General features: G+C 39.2%; 1 protein-coding gene across 1 annotated transcript in view; it reads left to right on the top strand.

The window, feature by feature from the left end:
* Nucleotides 1-19,522, top strand: part of zfhx3 (zinc finger homeobox 3) — a 70,933-nt gene that overhangs the window by 8,090 nt on the left and 43,321 nt on the right. The gene's annotated exons all lie outside the window — the stretch shown is intronic.

The raw sequence follows: 19,522 nt of genomic DNA, 5'->3' as shown, positions 1-19,522 counted from the left end.
CTCATATTTACGCAATCCTTTCATTTACATTACCAACCCACCAACAGCCTTTTTTTCAGCTACACTGCATTGAACCCAGCCAACTGTTATTCAAGATCATCTTCGTTATTCACAGCCATTTTATTAAAGGACTGTTTTACCTGTGCTTTATAGACCCCTCCCCTCCACAGCTGACACACTTGGACCAAAATGTGGTGGGGGTGGAGAGGGTAGGGGTGATATCCATATATAGCATATTTGGGTCAGCATCCTGCCAATTTTCGTTTTTCTTTTTAAGAGGCTGTGCAGGCTCACATGATCGATCAATCAATCTGTTAGCTGAACAACATAAAAATCTGTGCTTTTGTAGCTAGCATGGGGAAATAGAAGCTTAGTCTGTAACTACAAGCTAAGTTTGGAACACCTTCATAGATGTAGAAAAAATATGGATGCAGTGAAACGCAGAACAATAAACTGGGAAAATTATAGGTTTATTGACATTTTAATTGCTTTAAATTGCACAAGCAAAGGTCGACACACCCCAAGATAACCCTCATCTTGAATGTGTCACAAATTGCATTGGTATTAAAATCCCAAGAATTGTTTGATCAACAACGAGGACCTATACAAATATGTAAGCAATGTCCAATTTCTTAACCTCCAGCTCATAGTGTTTAACAAAATTCTGTTTACTTTGCCTTAAATCTTTAACAACTGAAAACTTACTCAAATTTTAGTAGAACAGAATTTAAGTAGGAACTTTTTTGTATTGTGAAAATGCCTGTGCATCAGCAAGCAATATGGTAGCTACTGCTATTCTGATATTTAACGGTATCCCACCAAAAAACGTATTTTTTAACTTACTGTATATACTCGAGTATAAGCTGATCCGAATATAAGCCGAGGTACCTAACTTTACCTAAGAAAACTGGAAAAATGTATTGACTCGAGTATAAGCCTAGGGTGGGAAATGCAGCAGCTACTGCCAGGATTAAAGACAATCTAAAATCGCTAAAATAAAACATTTCATTTATTTGTCCCCCAAAAACTTAAAATTGCATTAAAACACACCTTCAGGGAGCTCCTCTCCCTTCAAACTCTGCTGGCAACTGAACAGTGGGCCTGTATTTTATGTGCTGCAATCTCACTTCCTGCACTTGATTGACAGCTGCAGAGCAGCCAGGAACAGATCCTGATAGCTGGCTACACTATGTGTGTTCACTTGCAATTGGTACAGGGTCCTGGGAGGTACTAACCAGGTACATGGGTTGGCGGGGGCATCGGGAATCGTATATATACTCGAGTATAAGCCAAGGGTGACTTTTTCAGCATATTTTGGGTGCTAAAAAACTCGGCTTATACTCGAGTATATACGGTATATACGATATGCATTAATGTAAAAAATGTCAGTGGACATAAAGCTATTTGTATGTGTACAGGTATGGGATCCATTATCTGGAAACTCATTATCCAGAATTACGGGAAGGCCATCTACCATAAACTTCATTTTAATCAAATAATTCAAACTTTAAAAAAAATGTTCTTTTTCTCTGTAATAATAAAACAGTACCTTGTATTTAATCCTAAATAATTAATCCTTATTGGAGGCAAAAAAATGTTTTTTTCAGTAGACTTATGGTATGGAGATCCAAATTACAAAAAAGACCCCTTATCCAGGAAACTCCTGGTCCCAGCATTCTAGATAACAGGTCCCATACCTGTACCTGCTGTAGTGCTCCAGATGGTAGGATCTGTCTCTTTATGAAGAGCCAGCAGCGTTATTGGACACTTTATCAGTAGTAATGGTTAAAGGAGGAGCAGGACAGGTTTAGGTGGAATGATGAGCTCTGTATTAGCTAGGTTCATTTTGAGGTGTCATTGATTCATCCACGAGTGGAAAGCTAGGTGGCATTTAGAGATCTTTTTCTGAATGTCAGTGGTTAATGAAGGGGGTGACTAAATATATCTGGATGTCACCTGCATCACAATCATCATAATTTATTTATATACTGCCAGAAAGTTACTCAGCTGTTCACATCTGCATACAAGTAATGGTTCTGACTTCAGAAAAAATGTAGCAGAAGGCAGCTTGATTAAAAGACCTAGAGAAGAACTGACTACTGCTTCATTGTTTTAAGAGTCAGAACTAGAAGTGAGTTCAAAGAGCAAAAGGGATAGGACCTATTTCCCATTTACAAATGCAGTAGTTAATATTACAAAGTCATTATGTTCGTGTTTGCAGTGGTTTGAAGTGTTAAGTCGGCTTCATTGTATTTTATTAGAAAAAGTAGTATTACCATATAGCGCAAATGTTTGATACATCTATTTTTACATATAGTACACAGCCTTATATTTATATATTTATATATTTTACATTTGCAGTTTTATACATAAAAATGTCATTGTATCCTTCTATTTCTGGACTGGGCAAAATATTGAGCATCCAAGAAGTATCCATTTGTTGCTTTACAAAGCTGTAACTCAAGGGGTTAATGGAGATTGCAGGTACATGCAGCTGTCCACAAAGACCTGTCCTTCTGCATTCCTCTCTAATTTCTGTTTGATTAACATAAAAAAATCTTGTAGTAACAGGATTGTGGGGAATCAAAGAGCCCGAGTGGAGTGAGCTTTTCTGAATGCATTCTCACTTTTGATGACGCCAGCCTTTCGTGTCATGCCTCACCTTTGAAATTTTAAGGGATAGAATATATAATCTGCCCTGAGTGCAGCTATACCACTCTGAAAAAAAAAATGTTTTTTGCACTTTGCACCTTACCCTTTTGGTGTTTGCTCCCAAAATGGAGAGAAAAGGGTTTTTGCCTGTTCATGTATGCAGCACCTGTTGGTGCTAAATATTGTTTCGGCGTGGGCAATACATTGGTGTCCTCTGGCATGTCATTGAGGAGAAGAAAGGCAAGAGCACCAAAGGATCCCTGTACTTACTACCTGGCTAATCCAGTGCAATGTGCATAGCACCACTTGCTGCCTAGAACTGGTAAAGGTGTAGGTGCTCTGTATGTGGTCCCTGAGAAATGGCATTTTTACTCTCCATTGGGTACTTGCACCTATAACAGTCTTCCTACATGTACATATAAAAGTTTAATGGTTTTGTTTGTTCTGCCTCATCTACCATTCTTCTTATTAATTCTGTTAGAGCCTTTTAAGCCATCAGTGCTATACATAAGCATTTCAGATTAAGGATTATTGATGCTGCCATATGTTTTGTGAGACTGTAAAAGACGCTACTCACCAATATTACTGGCCCCACGGGATGCAGTTGTAGGATTCCAGTGGAAAGCTCTTGTGCTGCTTAGACATCTGATCTTTAGTGCTTTCTATTGGTGTACACAGCTGAGGTTTTTTTTGCCAAAAAGGAAGAAAATATAGTACACTTCCTTGTGCAGTTATTTTAGAAGTAAATTGCTTTTTTTTCCAAAACTACCTGTTGTACTTGAGTTTGGCCTAGAGATTTTTTTTCTTGGCCTAGTGACTAGATCATGTGAAAATTCAGGGATAGGTCTAACAAATACGTGTTGCAAGACTGATTGCATTTAAATTTAACTGCAATCAGTTTAGCTCCCTGAATTTTCAAGTGATCTGGTCACCCTGTCTTGGTCCTATAGAGTTGTAGTCCAACAGTGTCTAGGCCTTATGTTTAAGACACTTAAAAATTAATATGGTTTGATCCAAATTTTTTACATTTCTTTACTGTACTGTTAAATTATACTTGTAGAACATTAACCTATATGCTTAGTAGCATATTTATTTTTATATCATATTTTTATATCATATATACATCATTGGTACACTTAACCATTTTTTCAAGAGGATACCTAACAACTCAACAAGCTTTAATTGTGTTTTCTTATTATTTATAAATGGCAAATTCTGTAGTTGGAAAAACGCTGCACATGTGGCCAGTCTGAAAATTCACATGTGGTAGAGGACTGAATCAGTGGTTTCTCCACTAGTGGAAAAAATGCCAATTGGGAAACCCCTGTGTGTGATATTAGTCTTAACTGATCACATCAGCCACAGGCATTTCAAGCAACAGTTTAGTTATTCTGATAGCAGTATCCTTTTAGGCTAACAGGACACAGGGGTGATATCTGCCCCTGTGTGCCGCAGACCACAAAGTTTAATTTTTTTTATCTTGAACTAGATGCATGCTTGACAACACCTGATGCATTTTGTATGCGGTGCTTACAAACTAGAAACATAGATGTGAGCATTAATAATCGTGTGGAACAATATATGTGAATGTGTATACAATCAAAATTAATAGAAATGCCATTTGACTTGACTGTCTCTTACCTTTCTGTTCTTAGCATAGTCCCATGTCATCGTGGAATGACAATCAAGCGATGGCTTGAGTGGGACAGCTCAGCACAGTCACCAAAGTTACAGGAAGGCCATCCCATGGTGGTCAATTGTTTGTGGTCCAGAGAGTAGTCTCTCTTGGTTTTATTGGGGCAGCCAGGTTCCTTGTGCTCTTCTACCTTTGTTTCTTCCTATAAGGTGATCTGTTAGCTTGTGTACAGAAGAATGGAAAGAGATAATATGCAGGTAGCTGTGATTTGTATAGCTTCGCATGGTTCCTTTCAGGATGCTAGGCATTGTTTGTAATTGATGCAACATCTCTTTTATCTAGTGTCCTTGTGTGTGGTTTGCTTTCCAAACTGTTTATATTTTTGTAAAGGTTGTTAATATAATTTTTAGCCTAGTCAGATATCTAGATATTCCTTATTTTACACTTGTTGCTTTTTGGCTACTGCTTTGTGTTTAAAAATATTTAGCAACAGGTTGCAGTTTTCTGACCCCCACGGCTAGCCATCTTCTGGTTGCAACACCCTTCCCTAAAGCACTCAGTGCTAATCGTACTATTTGCTTTGATTTGTTTACAAGTGTGTTAAATTAATGTAAACAGTCCCAGTTCCCTCCCTGTGCCATCAAACTCCATCAAATAATCTGTTTGAATGTGAAAGGGGATTGCAGATTCCCTGTGGGGTTAATGTTTATCCAAGCTTCCTTTCCAACATTAACAAGGAGGTCTGTAAGCTGCCTAGGGGAGGATTAGTGACCTCACTCCCATGGAATGGCTCTACCCCCAGAGATAGGAAGCAGGGTTTGCCCTCATCAGTGGCCAGGTAACAAAGCTTGCTACTACCTTGTGCTATCAATAACTACAATAAGCAGAATCCTTTACATCCAGAAAAAAATAAAGTTACATGATATTAATGCAATATAAATATTTGAACAGACAAAGAGTTGCAATTTAAGAGTAACTTTGGTTTGTGCTGTACAGATTACTTGGATAAAACTCTCATGCTCAATAAAATGCTTCACTGTCACTGTGATGTGGCTGAAAGAAGTTAAATTATGGGATTTATCCACATACAGTAATTATGGGAAGACAGACATTGTACTGCATAGGAGATAGTCATCTACCACAAATAAAACATCTCCTTAACCAATGTTTTGTGGCAATGGCTGTCTACATTCTGCAGCAAATCACTCAGATTTGTAATCCAGCTTCCTGGAATAGAATCTTCAATTAGTACATCTAATGTTGTTAAACTTCAGCTCCCAGCAGCCCCTGACAGCTTCCATCCAGAAGTTGAGTTTTACAATGTCGGAGGGGCTTCAGATTACCCATGCATACTTCTATTTTCTGTTGAATGACAGAAGTAAGGCCACAGCATACAGTAACACCCACAAAGATAAACATAGGCGCATACTCAGATGTACATAGATATGCATGAACACTCACACACATCCATATGGATGTCCTCTGTCATTTTGTGCTACTGGGTCAGTGCCAGTTTCCCATGAGCAATTACAGTGCAGTGTACTGCACTCTGTACAGAAGTGACACATAAGGGCAGATTTGTCAAAATGTGAGTTTAGAGATGACATACATAAAACTCATCCACATTCTATTTATTCCTATGGAATTTTTTTGCATGCATTGCAGTTTAACAGCCAGAAGGAAAGGTTCTACTCATTTCACTTTCAGTTTATATTGTAGTACCCAGCTGGGGGGGGGGTATCTTTTGCAGCCCTCACTTCTCCCTCCCTCCCTCTCTTTTCATATTGTTATTTTTTTTGGCCATTGGTAACTTGGTCTAATCTGTACTGTTTATCAAGAAAACATTTACAGGATAATATGTTTAATATTATAATATAATATGTTTAACCCTAACCAATTAAACCAAATTGAAGGGGTTGTTCACATTCCAATTAACTTTTAGTGTGACGTGGACAGTGATATTCTAAGTAAATTTGCAATTGGTCTTATTTTTTGTGTTTTTTTCCGTTATTTAGCTTTTTTTTTTAGCAGAGGGACTGAATAGAAAAATAAGTAATAAAATGTAACAGTAATAATAAAATTGTAAGCTCACAGAGCAGTTGTCTTTGGCTTTAGGGGGTCACTGACTCCCATTTGAAAGCTGTAAATATGTATAAGTGTAAGGCAAATAATTAAACTGTAAAAAATGAATAACGAAGACCAAATGCAAAGTTGCTAGGAATAGAGCATTCTATACCATGCTAAAACTTAACGTAACGTTAACCCACCCATTTTAAGGAAATTCTACCTCTGAAATGAATGCATTGTCTAGAAAAGTTTTTAATGCACTCTTGTTTATATTTTTGGACACGATTGCCATTTAAAATAATGGTGCCCCATACATCTAAATTGTGCTCTTTCACCCTGTGAGTGTTGCAAGCACGGGGGGTTCAGATATTGCCTTGACTGCCCAGGAATGGGAGGGCTCAAGTATAGTAATATACCCCAAGCCCAAAATTTGCTGGAAACCACATAGCACTCTAGGATGTTCCCACTGATTGTTTTGGATAAGACAATACTATGTGGTCTGTGTTGCCTCAACAAGGGTTATGCAGTTTTTGCATTTTAAGCGGCAGATTTATCAAAATGTGAGTTTAGAGCTTAATACATAAAAACTTACCCACATTCATTCCTGTGGGATTTTTAGAAGCGTATTTATTAATGGGTGAAAATTAGAACTCACAATTTGATAAATATGCTTCTGAAAAGACAATGGGAATGAAAAGAACGTGGATGAGTTTTTATATATTTAGCTCAGATTCTGATAAATCTGCCCCCAAGTGTTAAATGCGAAATAACGATCTTCCCTTCTTTCGCTTGATTCCATTAATCCCTTGCCACCATATTCTTCAGCTTGTGGTTATTGTTCTGTTCTGTCTTTTCCCACTTGTCATTTTGGAAGCTGTAAATAAATACATATTTTGGTGGGTTTGGTGTCACATCTGTCAGCTGGTATCTAGCAGCGTGCTTGATTCATGCTTTATGGTTTAGCAGGTATACTCACTGCTTTTGTTGGCTATTGTATGTGGTACTAAGGTCCACAACAAGTGGTTATTATCTTTCAGCTTGTTGCCAGATTTAACCATTGATGTGTCTGTAGGAATATGTGTTGTCACTGTTCATGGGACCAGATGCATCATCAGATTCATAGCACTACAATAGTACAATAGACAATATCACAAGGAGCCCTACTGGGACATAAGATGTGATCTCTGGGAGGCTTACCAAGCCATATGCCTCTAGCAACCCATTACATACTATAACTCCTCAGAATCATCATCAAAGACTTTGTACTCCCAGCTTGAAATGCGATACAACAAATGCAGGCTGCAACTTGAGGACCATGCAAAAACAAAAAAATGCCATAAATAAATTTTCCTAGCTCACCTTTTTCAGACACAAGCAAAACCTTTTTGGTCTGATAAATTCAGGCAGACCTGTGTATGTGCATTTCAAAATATTGTATTGGTGTTGGTCTGTTGGTCGTAGAAACTGTGTTGTCAAGCTCAGAAAGTTAAAAGCCCACCAGCATCAAGTAACATGGTAAAAAGAGATGTGGGGACTAATTAGTGCGTACCTCCTCATTAGAGCTTTATTGTTTTGGTCTGGCAGCGTGTTAGTACTGTAGACATTCACATGCCAGTATGGCACAGAGTTGACTAATACAGAGAAATCTACATTTCATCCCATTAAGCATCTTTTTATATTTGTCATCATTTTGCATTTTTGACTACAGGTTGATTAGGTCTCAAAAGAACAATCTTGAGTGAATCATTCAGGGAAACAAAGGTATTTTTGCAATAGCCCCAGTGAAACTAACAAGTAATCAATGACCACAGACAGTGCAGGGTATTGCAGATATGAGAAAATGGAAATTAAAATGTTGAAATCACTGAATCACAGAATATTTCAGAGAAAATTGCAGTTTCTGATGTCCTTTTTAAAGAATCATAAACCTTAAGTTCAGTATAATGGCCTGTTTTTAGACAGATAGATTTGGCACACGTTATCTCATTGGCTTCCTATTTATTTAATTTAAACCATATCTGATGATTTCTGATAAATTGATAACAGGAATTGTGTGAGTCAATAGAGATGTAGACAGTTTGCCAATAGAACCCCCAGAGCTATTGATCTAGCAGTAAATTAAAGTCTTACTTAGTAGCTGCCGATATTTCTAATCTCTTCCTTCACCAATTACAGGCTTGCAGCTACCTTCAGCCTGGGGGCAGAGAACAGAAAAGGGACAGAGATGAGTGACAAGGGACTTGTTTTTTAGTTATTCTCCCTTAACTGCCTCACTCTTTATAAGTTTGTGGCAGCGGCAGCAGCCTCTTTGAGAAGTCCTTATGGAACAACAGGATCAGCTAGCTAATGTTGGTTGGGCTGATCGGTTCTCAAGTGATCGTTTGTCTGATAAGCTTCTTTTAAGTCTCATTTAGGATTGAGTCAGCAGTCAGCTTTCAGGAAAAAAAATCTCTTGGTAAATGCTGTGTTCTTTCTAATACCCCAGAGCGAAAATCAATGGGAGGTATAATTCCTACACTTGTCCTACAGCGGCTTTCATGTGCTTTGCCTGATCCTGCACCCGCTGATGGCTGCATCCTGCTGGTATCAATGCAGAGGTCCAGCATGTTCAGTCTGGACAGATTTGGGTCCCTAGCACATCTGCTTTAACCACTGTTGTCAGTGTGCCGCCCTATTTACTTCGTTTTCTGTTTTTGGTGGACAGACTTAATCTTAATGTTATGGGCTGCTTATTTATAAAAATGTCCTGATTGTGCCAAGACAATTACATGAAGATGCTATAAGATTCTTTGACCCTAAACAAATTAGTGATAGGCCCCACTGTCAGATAACAACATATATTGGGAAAATTTTAAATTTGCCTGCTGTATGTAGAGAGCTAAGGCATTTGTGTGGCCAAGCAGTGTATTAAACAAGACTTTGAGTATAGTAAGCTAGTATATTAGAGAAAGATAAGCAGTGCTCGCTGATTGTGGATCAATAAAGGTTAGTGACATCATATCTCAAAGTGAGAGAGCTTTCTTAATGCAGCTGTATTTATCAGATGGGGCTTTGAGCCAGTAACCCTTCTCTCACCTGTCATGAGGTCCTTTGCACGCATTTTAATACCCGTGGAGAATAATAACTTGAGGTAGTGTAAAGAGCACATTTTAGAGTAGGCCCGAGGTAATTGCACACAGTAAAAGAGGCTGGTGTTTTTGTGTTGCATGCATTGTTATGTGGGATGGCGCAGAGTGTTTGTTCATACAGGCTGGGTGAGCTATCTGTCTAGGAAATGACTTGGGAGCCGTCCAGAAAGGCCTCACTTCCTGACACACTGATGACTCGACAGCCAAGTTCGTGTCCTTTTGCAGGGGGAGTGACTGAACTGGGAGATCAGTGAAAGCAAACTGTGGTTTCCAGATCAGGTTTGGGCAGGTAGCAAAGGGATGGAAGCAGCGCTCACTGCACATAAAGCAAGCCAGTTTTGTGACATTGACCTGTGCAGCGTGTGGCCCTTTTCCTTGTTAAAAGACACAGATCTATGCAGAGAGCTCTAGATGGTGGAGATCACTATTGGTGGCCACAATTGTAGGGATTTGATATGGCTGGCTATGTGCCTGGGAGTGATGTAGGCAGGATTACAGACAGGCTTGGAATGCAGCGGAGAGCCTGGGGCTACCACATAAACGGGCACCTTGCCACAAGGATTCAGCGCTTCCCTGCACTTTCTTCCTGCTGCTGCTGCCTGGTTTGGCTCTGTGGCACCTGTGCTGGGACACCTTTTTAGCAGTTGGATACCCCAGACAGCGGAGGATAAATCTTCTTTATTTGTCATGTACAGGTTACTCACTAAATTGCTCTTTCTCTGAATACAAGCACTGAGATTTTGTTTGGCTGGTGGCAGTGTTTGTGGATGGCCTAGAATATCTGTTCAGTGACTGGTCCGAAGCCCTGTGGACGAGGGCAGAATGGAGGGGGTGTTGTAATATGATCTCATTTATGGGTGGAGGGTAGGGGGGGGATTCAGTCAGGGACTTGGCAGGTCCTTTCGCTGGGTCAGTGGGAGGGTCTCCCAGCTGTGTGCTACCCTGAGGTTTAATGCATCTTGCCTACGGATTATAATATTAATTACCGTCGAGACAAAGAGGGATTTAGTGAAACTGTTCTAGTCTTTTCCTTGCGGGGCCTGCTTCCTTGCTGAGATATGGCCACGGTGAATTTCCAGCCCTTGTGAATGTTTTCATATTTGGGCATTTACCCTGAGGAAAGGCTTCTTGCTTTCTGTTAACTCTGTCAGTGCTGCTGAATGTGGCCAACTGTTCATTGCTTGTTTTACTCATCTAAACCTTTTAATGACTAAAATGTATTTGCAGAGGTTCTACTGTCAGTTCTTATACAAAGTGCTGATTCATTCTAGATACATTTCATGTGTTCAGAACTGACTTTTCTTTCTAGTTTAGGGATTTGGTTTTGACCCCACTGCTGTCATTTGCTAAGGTTTGGGGGCCCATGCAGGGATAGGGTGAGGCAGGGATTTTGCAGCTGGGTGCTGCTCCTATTTTGCCTCGGGTGCTCCTCTGCCTTTCTCCCCACCCCTCCCTTCTCCCTTTCTCCCTTTCTCAGGAATCTCCATTTAACTTGATGATTTACTTTGAAGTTGCAGAGAGAGTTAGCAGTCAGAGGGCAGAGCTGCAGCCGCTGGCGTTTCCTTCTTTGTGAGCAGGGAATGATGTTCCCCAGCTGAGCGAGCAGAGCCTGCGCCAAGTCCTAATTAAACCTAATCACAGTGACAGTGATACAAACAGGTGTTACAGGGGCAAAGAAATTGTATCGAAATAGTAGTGGCCCTTTCTGAGCATATCAGTGGCAGCTGGATTGCTGGGGCCGCAACTTTTAACGTGACATTGGGGTGATAAGACACCCCCTACAATCCTGGGTTTGACTGCTTGCCAAGATGAGTGATGTAGAATTTTATTTATATATTTTATTAGGGTCTTTGCAATTATCCTAATAAACAGTTTTATCATTTTCCCAGCAATCAATATTGTGGCTGAGGCTGGAGTATTATCTCAGAAGTATTGATTACCTTTAACAGCTCCGCTGTGGGCCACTTTTACTAACCCCTTCAGTTCATTTCTGCATGTCAAACCTCATGTTGTTGCTGCTGTCTGTTACAGCAATATCTTCAAACTTGTGACCCTTTAGATGTTATAAGCTAAAGCTCCCAGTATGCTTTACAAATTGAGAACAGGGAATTGTAGTTCACTGTACAGCTAGAGGGCCTCATCTGACATCCTGTGTTACAGAAATAGACCCATACACTACATTACTAAGCTTTTTAAAAGTAAATAAACAATGTGATTGATTATAAATGTTCACGGTGCACAATTGCTAAGGTAGCACTTGGGTGGGTACTCAAGAGAGCCCTGTGTTTAATGCCTGCCCTTATGTCCTGCATAAGAGTGCATATGGCTTGCATGAGAGTTAGAGATGTAGCATGGACCAAGAGTTGGATATTACAGGTTCTATGCAAGGTTGAAGGGGCCCACATTATTTGTTTTATTTTGTTGCTGGAGCACAGGGATATGAAATAAATCTTCTGCCAGTAGCAATATTGTTATGGATACAAATTTTTGTTGAAGCTTCCAAACTGTGCAAAAGTTGATGATGTAGAGAGTATTCTGAGACAGTTTGCAATTGGTCTTCATTTTTTATTATTTGTAGTTTTTTGATTATTTAAATTTTTGTTCAGCAGCTCCCCATTTCAGAGTTTTAATAGTGATCTGGTTGCTAGGGTCCAAATTAACTTAGCAACCAGAGAGTGCCTTTAATAAGAGATTGATATATGAATAGGAGAGGGACTCAATAGAAAGATAATTAATAAAAAGTAACAATAACAATAAAACTGTAGCTTCACAGAGCAATAGTTTTTTGGCTGCTGGGGTCAATGACCCCCATTTTAAAGCTGGAAAGAGTCAGAAGAAGGCGGCAAATAAAAAAAAACTATAAGAAATAAGTCATGGAAAGTTGCTTAGAATTGGCCATTCTATAACTTACTAAAAGTTAAATTAAAGGTGAACCACCCCTTTAATGTTCCTTCAGGATTGACATTGAAGAACGCAGGTCCAATTAGCACCTAGAAACACACATCTCAAATAACCTACACCTAGGTTACCCTGTACTTAGCAAGGCCTTATTTTTCTAGATAATTTCTTCTGTAGAAAAAAATCCAAGGCTAAATTGTAATATTAACACAAAGTGCCATAAACACTTATAGAAAGCCATTTAAAACAGAGCAATCAATTTTGATTAGCCTGTACAACAGTACGGAACTTAGTTGCCCATAAAACAACTAAAGCTGGCTATGCATTGAAAGACCTGCTCGTTTGGCATTAAGGGTGCAGGGATGATGCGCTCCTCGTCTCAACGGGATTTTTGCCAAGATTTCTGTCTATCAAAAGGCCCCACGCAGGGGGCCATAAGGGGGACTCTGCAGCTTTTATCACCAAGTGTATGGCCACCTTTAGATCACTGTTATAAAATGTGGCTTGAGGGATGAGTTGTGTTTACTCAAGTGATACAATTGCATCTTACCCCTTTAATTCTCTCCAGATCTGAAAAACACATGTTAAAAAAATAAACATTTAAGGGGTAATTTGATTAGTTGTGATGAAGGGTAATATGCCCTGCAGCATGCATGATCTCTGCTGATTACTAATCATTCATGCAGCATGTCTGTTTCATAAGTACCAACTATTAAAGGAATGATGTGGAAAGTTTAAAAATATTGGTTGTGCTACAATAGTTACACAAAGTTAAGTAGGGATGCATTCAAGGCAGGGAGATGATGTAAGCTCTTTAACTGGAATGTTTTGGTAGTTTTCCAGCTTGTGTACACACAAATGCTAATATTCTACCTTATAAATAATACATTATGCTGCGTATGGTAGGTTCTATTGGGTTTCTTCTTTTTTTGAACTGATATAACCTTACTGATATAAACCATTTACTTCCTAAGGCATTTTAATTGCACTGGCCCACAGGTTGGAGTGGTTGAGAGAAAGAGAGAGACAAAAGCTCTGAAACACTTAATGGGGCAGTTTTCCCCCCTTTCAATATGTATTCAATTAATTGGACTTGTGCTGAATATACATTTTGCCTATTGATTTAATCATGGAAAATACTATTTTTGTATTTCTTGAGCTAGGTTAAAGGGGAGATTGTCCTTACTGTGTGTTTGGTCCTTGTAAAAGTCACATCGAAGAGAAGTGAGAGGGTTGTAATCTAATTATCTTCCTTGCAAGGACCAAACATGAGGTAGCTTCAGTTTCCCTGTATGCTCTCTTTAGAGCATAACCAAAATCATTTCCATAATTAAAACATAAGCACAAGCCCTGTTTATTGAACTCATGTTGAACAATGGGGTATGCTGCCCATTTAAAAGAAATACAATCTTGAATTTTGAAAAAAATGATAGAAGGTAAACAACCTTGCTCCATGTCATAATGCATTTAGGCTGATGCCACACGTGGCGTAGGTTTCCGCTTGCCGAAAATATCAGCCCTACGCCTCGTGCGGCATCAGCCTTAGACTCTACATTCTTAGAAAATGTCATTTGAAAATGCATTTTGAAAATTCATTTCATGGCAAATTCCGAGGGACATTTCCTGAGAAAAGTTGATAAAAACAAGGTAGAGACATCTTAAATGTCATTGAATTCAAGTATGCCTGTATTAGAATAATTGTTGTAGTATATGTACTAATTGTAAATGATATGGTCACTCAAATCCGCCAGTACAAGCACTTCCTTTCCTTTATAGGACATTAGGCAAAAGGTTGAAAGGAGGACGCAAGATCCACTTAAACCCTCCCACACCTCACCCTCCCTGAAAGAGCAAGGCTGGGAAACCAGGTGCTTGTGTCTAATGGAATTTCCCATCACTTACTGCCTGCTGATTTCTGATCAATGAAAATGAATTTGTTAGCTCATTGCAGGCTGGTCAGAATTCTGCTGCTTCCAACCGTGTCAGTTCCGGTAAAACCTGCTCATCAGCAGCACAAGTGGATAAAATGAAATAAAAGAACAAGTGCAGAATTATCAGTCCATCAGCGCAGTTAACTCTTTTTGTGTCCTGTGTTGGCTAAAAATAACAGTCCTTTTGTTAAAGGATTTTCCTGTATAGCTTTATAAACATGGCTCACATTATAGGAACACATTACAGTATGTGGGTTATTTTAAACTGGGGTTGCTGATTAAATGCTCTGAGATTTGCAATGCTTATTTGAATTATCTGGTGATGTCCATATAGTTACTCCAGCCATGAAATTTATATGCTCTTTCTATTGTGCATAGAGAAAGAGATTTTTACAGTATTCAGCCAAACCGAACCCAGACATAACTAAACAGTGGACCTACAGTAGTATATTGTATTATATAACAGGTCATGGTTGTGGTTATGACTTTTCTGAAACTAAAGATCTATACTTTCTGCCCCTATGAACAAGTTCAAAACAGCCACTGAGAAGCCTCTGTTCAAACAAACCCCTTTTTACCCATCTGCAGCTTGTTATAAGAAGGCTTCTTAGTGGACTCATAGGCACAGGAAGTAAAATGTAACATTTGTTTCAGTTTCAGTATTTGTCTTGTTTAGTCCAAAAATTGACTTAAACAGTATTTCTTAACTAAAACAATAGTATGTTCAGCCAAAGCTCTATCTATTGCACTAATGTTGAAAAGAGAGATATACTTCCTGTTTAAGAATATATTTGTACTGGCCATCATTTTATTCCACTACACTCATAATATATCTATGGCAATAGCATACAATGTGGATATCCCCACTCTCCAACACTTAAGCATAACTTGAGGTGTCCTTAGGAACGCCTGTTAATACATCTGGTATTTGCATGAGAGACCTCCTAGGTTTTAGATAAACTCCACAAATTGAGAATCAATGAGATTGTGAAAAGGCTGTGATCCAGCTAAGGGACTAAATCAATATTAGGATTTATCTGTCACATAAAAGTATTCCAGCACCGGTTTGAAAAAATTAGCATAGAAACAGAGCATGGCACACATTCCCCTGGTCTTTCTTGCCCACACACAGGAGTCAGGTAGCTAAAATAGCAGTAGGAGGGATACTGGGTAATTTTGCTTTGGCTGTGTGTGAAACAGACTGGCAGAGAGTACAGATTTTTCCACTGGTGATCCCAAGGCTGTAACTGAGCTGCCAGCAGTCGTGTTTGGCTTGGTAGTTTCTTTAGCATCCTGCTGTTAGAAAAGCTGTTTATGCTAATGAGCCTATTAAGATTTGAAGGCCTTTGCCATTCCCCGTGTCTGTGTGTGCGCGGTGTGCCCCATTAACGAGCATGCATAGGGCAATTCTTGTTTGTATTGTCATGGTGCCAATTCCAGCACCCTGTGCCAGAGCAACAGGAAAAGAGACAGCTGTTGATGGCAGACTCACACCTCAGGTCTTTTCCTGCTGAGTGGAAAACACACAGGACCCAAGATACTCGAGAGGTGCTTCTCATCACAGTGCTAAGGAAGGGCCTATGTGGTCCCATGCAGGTGCCTTGGGACTGAATTGAGTCTGTATAGACCCACAACTCCACAGAAGATATTTCTTTTTGTACAAACTACAAATAGTTGTATGTACAAATGATCTCAAACAAGGTTTTCTGCAGTTTTAACTTTTTTTCCTACTGCAACAGGTCCGATTGTACCTCACCTATCAGTCCTTCTGTCCTTTGGAACATTTTCCGGCCTGCTGTTTCTTTGACCACAAACTTTCCCTGAATTTACTTCTTCTTTAGAAATAACTGAGATGCCACTTTCCTTTTTGTTTTTTTGTCAGCATTTTGAGTTTCAAAAGGTTTCTATTTTTGTATGCTGTAGATATTGATATTTGGAGACTGTTTGCCATTGATCTTCTTCTTCTAGTTTTTTCTTTTTTTTTTTTTGCTTCTTTTCTGGGGGCAGTATTGCTCTGCTGGTTCATTCTAAAACTAGATGTACAGGTCCTTTTCAAAAAATTAGCATATTGTGATAAAGTTCATTATTTTCTGTAATGTACTGATAAACATTAGACTTTCATATATTTTAGATTCATTACACACAACTGAAGTAGTTCAAGCCTTTTCTTGTTTTAATATTGATGATTGTGGCATACAGCTCATGAAAACCCAAAATTCCTATCTCAAAAAATTAGCATATCATGAAAAGGTTCTCTAAACGAGCTATTAACCTAATCATCTGAATCAACAAATTAACTCTAAAAACCTGCAAAAGATTCCTGAGGCTTTTAAAAACTCCCAGCCTGGTTCATTACTCAAAACCGCAATCATGGGTAAGACTGCCGACCTGACTGCTGTCCAGAAGGCCATCATTGACACCCTCAAGCAAGAGGGTAAGACACAGAAAGAAATTTCTGAACAAATAGGCTGTTCCCAGAGTGCTGTATCAAGGCACCTCAGTGGGAAGTCTGTGGGAAGGAAAAAGTGTGGCAGAAAACGCTGCACAACGAGAAGAGGTGACTGGGCCCTGAGGAAGATTGTGGAGAAGGACCGATTCCTGACCTTGGGGGACCTGCGGAAGCAGTGGACTGAGTCTGGAGTAGAAACATCCAGAGCCACCGTGTACAGGCGCGTGCAGGAAATGGGCTACAGGTGCCGCATTCCCCAGGTCAAGCCACTTTTGAACCAGAAACAGCGGCAGAAGCGCCTGACCTGGGCTACAGAGAAGCAGCACTGGACTGTTGCTCAGTGGTCCAAAGTATGTCATTCGGAAATCAAGGTGCCAGAGTCTGGAGGAAGACTGGGGAGAGGGAAATGCCAAAATGCCTGAAGTCCAGTGTCAAGTACCCACAGTCAGTGATGGTCTGGGGTGCCATGTCAGCTGCTGGTGTTGGTCCACTGTGTTTTATCAAGGGCAGGGTCAATGCAGCTAGCTATCAGGAGATTTTGGAGCACTTCATGCTTCCATCTGCTGAAAAGCTTTATGGAGATGAAGATTTCATTTTTCAGCACGACCTGGCACCTGCTCACAGTGCCAAAACCACTGGTAAATGGTTTACTGACCGTGGTATTACTGTGCTCAATTGGCCTGCCAACTCTCCTGACCTGAACCCCATAGAGAATCTGTAGGATATTGTGAAGAGAAAGTTGAGAGACACAAGACCCAACACTCTGGATGAGCTTAAGGCCGCTATTGAAGCATCCTGGGCCTCCATAACACCTGAGCAGTGCCACAGGCTGATTGCCTCCATGCCACGCCACATTGAAGCAGTCATTTCTGCAAAAGGATTCCCGACCAAGTATTGAGTGCATAACTGAACATAATTATTTGAAGGTTGACTTTTTTTGTATTAAAAACACTTTTCTTTTATTGGGCGGATGAAATATGCTAATTTTTTGAGATAGGAATTTTGGGTTTTCATGAGCTGTATGCCACAATCATCAATATTAAAACAAGAAAAGGCTTGAACTACTTCAGTTGTGTGTAATGAATCTAAAATATATGAAAGTCTAATGTTTATCAGTACATTACAGAAAATAATGAACTTTATCACAATATGCTAATTTTTTGAAAAGGACCTGTATATTGTTATTTTGCATTTCTTTTCTTTTGAGTCCTTCATTCAGACCACTGCCTGGTAGGTAGGATAATTTGAACCCTAACATCCAGATAACTAAGAACAAAGGTAAACATAGTTCATAGAATTAAGGAAAGTACTTTGTGTAGATTTTTGGCAGTATGCAGACAGTGAGCTGTTTGTGGGGAAATAAATGGTACATAACCACTACTCATAAATAGAGCATTTCTCCTGTGGTTTTCAAAGATAAATTACACCCTTTGTAAAGTCTTTGTGCTATGGGAGCAGTTCTTGAACTGGTAACTGAAAATAAGGCTCTTGTTGAATAGGCTCATATTTAGCTTCCCATAAACTGGCCAACAACAGTTAATTTGTATGTAATGTTATTCTGCATTAATCTAGCCAAAATGATATGTAACTTATTCTTTTGAGTCTATTTTTGGTTTGCTGCCAAGCTGTCTCTCTTGTGAAAGAACCAGCTAATTAACACTATACTAATTAACTATTTTAGATTATACAGTGGTGCAGATTTAATCTATAGGATATCTGGGTGGCATTGACTCTAAACCTCCTTTACCCTGCATTCCAATGCTTTTTAGCTTTTTGGTGTATAAAAAATTATTCCTGCCCAGAACTGGTATTCCGACGATTATAACATCTACATGTAAGGTCGGAGATATTTAGATTGTTCAAGAATTCATTTTTTTTCTCAGTATCCCCAGAAATACTTTTTCATCAAATCAAAAATGATTTTGCTAGCAATGTTTTTATAAGCAAGATATTGGGTGCGTTTCATAGGAGTTACCAAAAGAATGTTGGAGCATTAACTTTCACAGGGTATAAATGATCTTTAGCAGCCATTTCTTCCAAGTGTGGATATCCTTCTGTTTCACTGCAGAAAGTAGAGTTTAGGAACACTCTGCCTTTATCATCTGCACTCCTGTTAGAGGTCATTGATTTTACGGGAAAACCTGTTTATAGACAGAGTGCTGATCGACCTGAGGAGTTTGACTTCTGCTTTCTTAAGTAAGAGCAGCTTCTTTTCTATTGACTGACAGTCAAAGCAAGAATTGAAAGCTAAGGGAGCGGAAATGTGAAACAGGTTACCATATCATGGACCAGACGTAAATAAGAAATTTTATTTTGTTTCTCATATTTACATTTGCAGTGATTTTGTTTTCTCTTTACTCAACATATGAAAGTTTGATTTTATTATTTTAAGCTTTTTTTTATGAAAGAAAGCTGAATATATGTGTGTGTGTGTGTGTGTGTATATATATATATATATATATAATATGTGTGGGGTCTTGTTTACTATTCTCCATGCAAATGTTCATTTGAAGTCCATATCTGGAGTCTGTATAGATACCCATTGTTTTCTATCTATTGATAATCTTGTAGAATTAATTTTAGACCATTCTCCCTTTGCCTGGCCTCGGGAACACAACAGGCTTTGCATCGATAAACAAATCCCAAATGCCCCGTCAGAGTGTTTCTCAACGCTCATTGCCTCCCCTTCCCACAGCTTCCTGGAACTTACCAAGCTTTTATGGCATTGATTTTACAACTAGCCTGTTAACCCTCCAGCCCT

This window comes from Xenopus tropicalis, chromosome 4 (assembly GCF_000004195.4).
Source record: "Xenopus tropicalis strain Nigerian chromosome 4, UCB_Xtro_10.0, whole genome shotgun sequence".
Taxonomy (NCBI): Eukaryota; Metazoa; Chordata; class Amphibia; order Anura; family Pipidae; genus Xenopus; species Xenopus tropicalis.
Note: the sequence above shows the minus strand (reverse complement) of the source record. Positions and strands in the feature narration are given on the sequence as shown.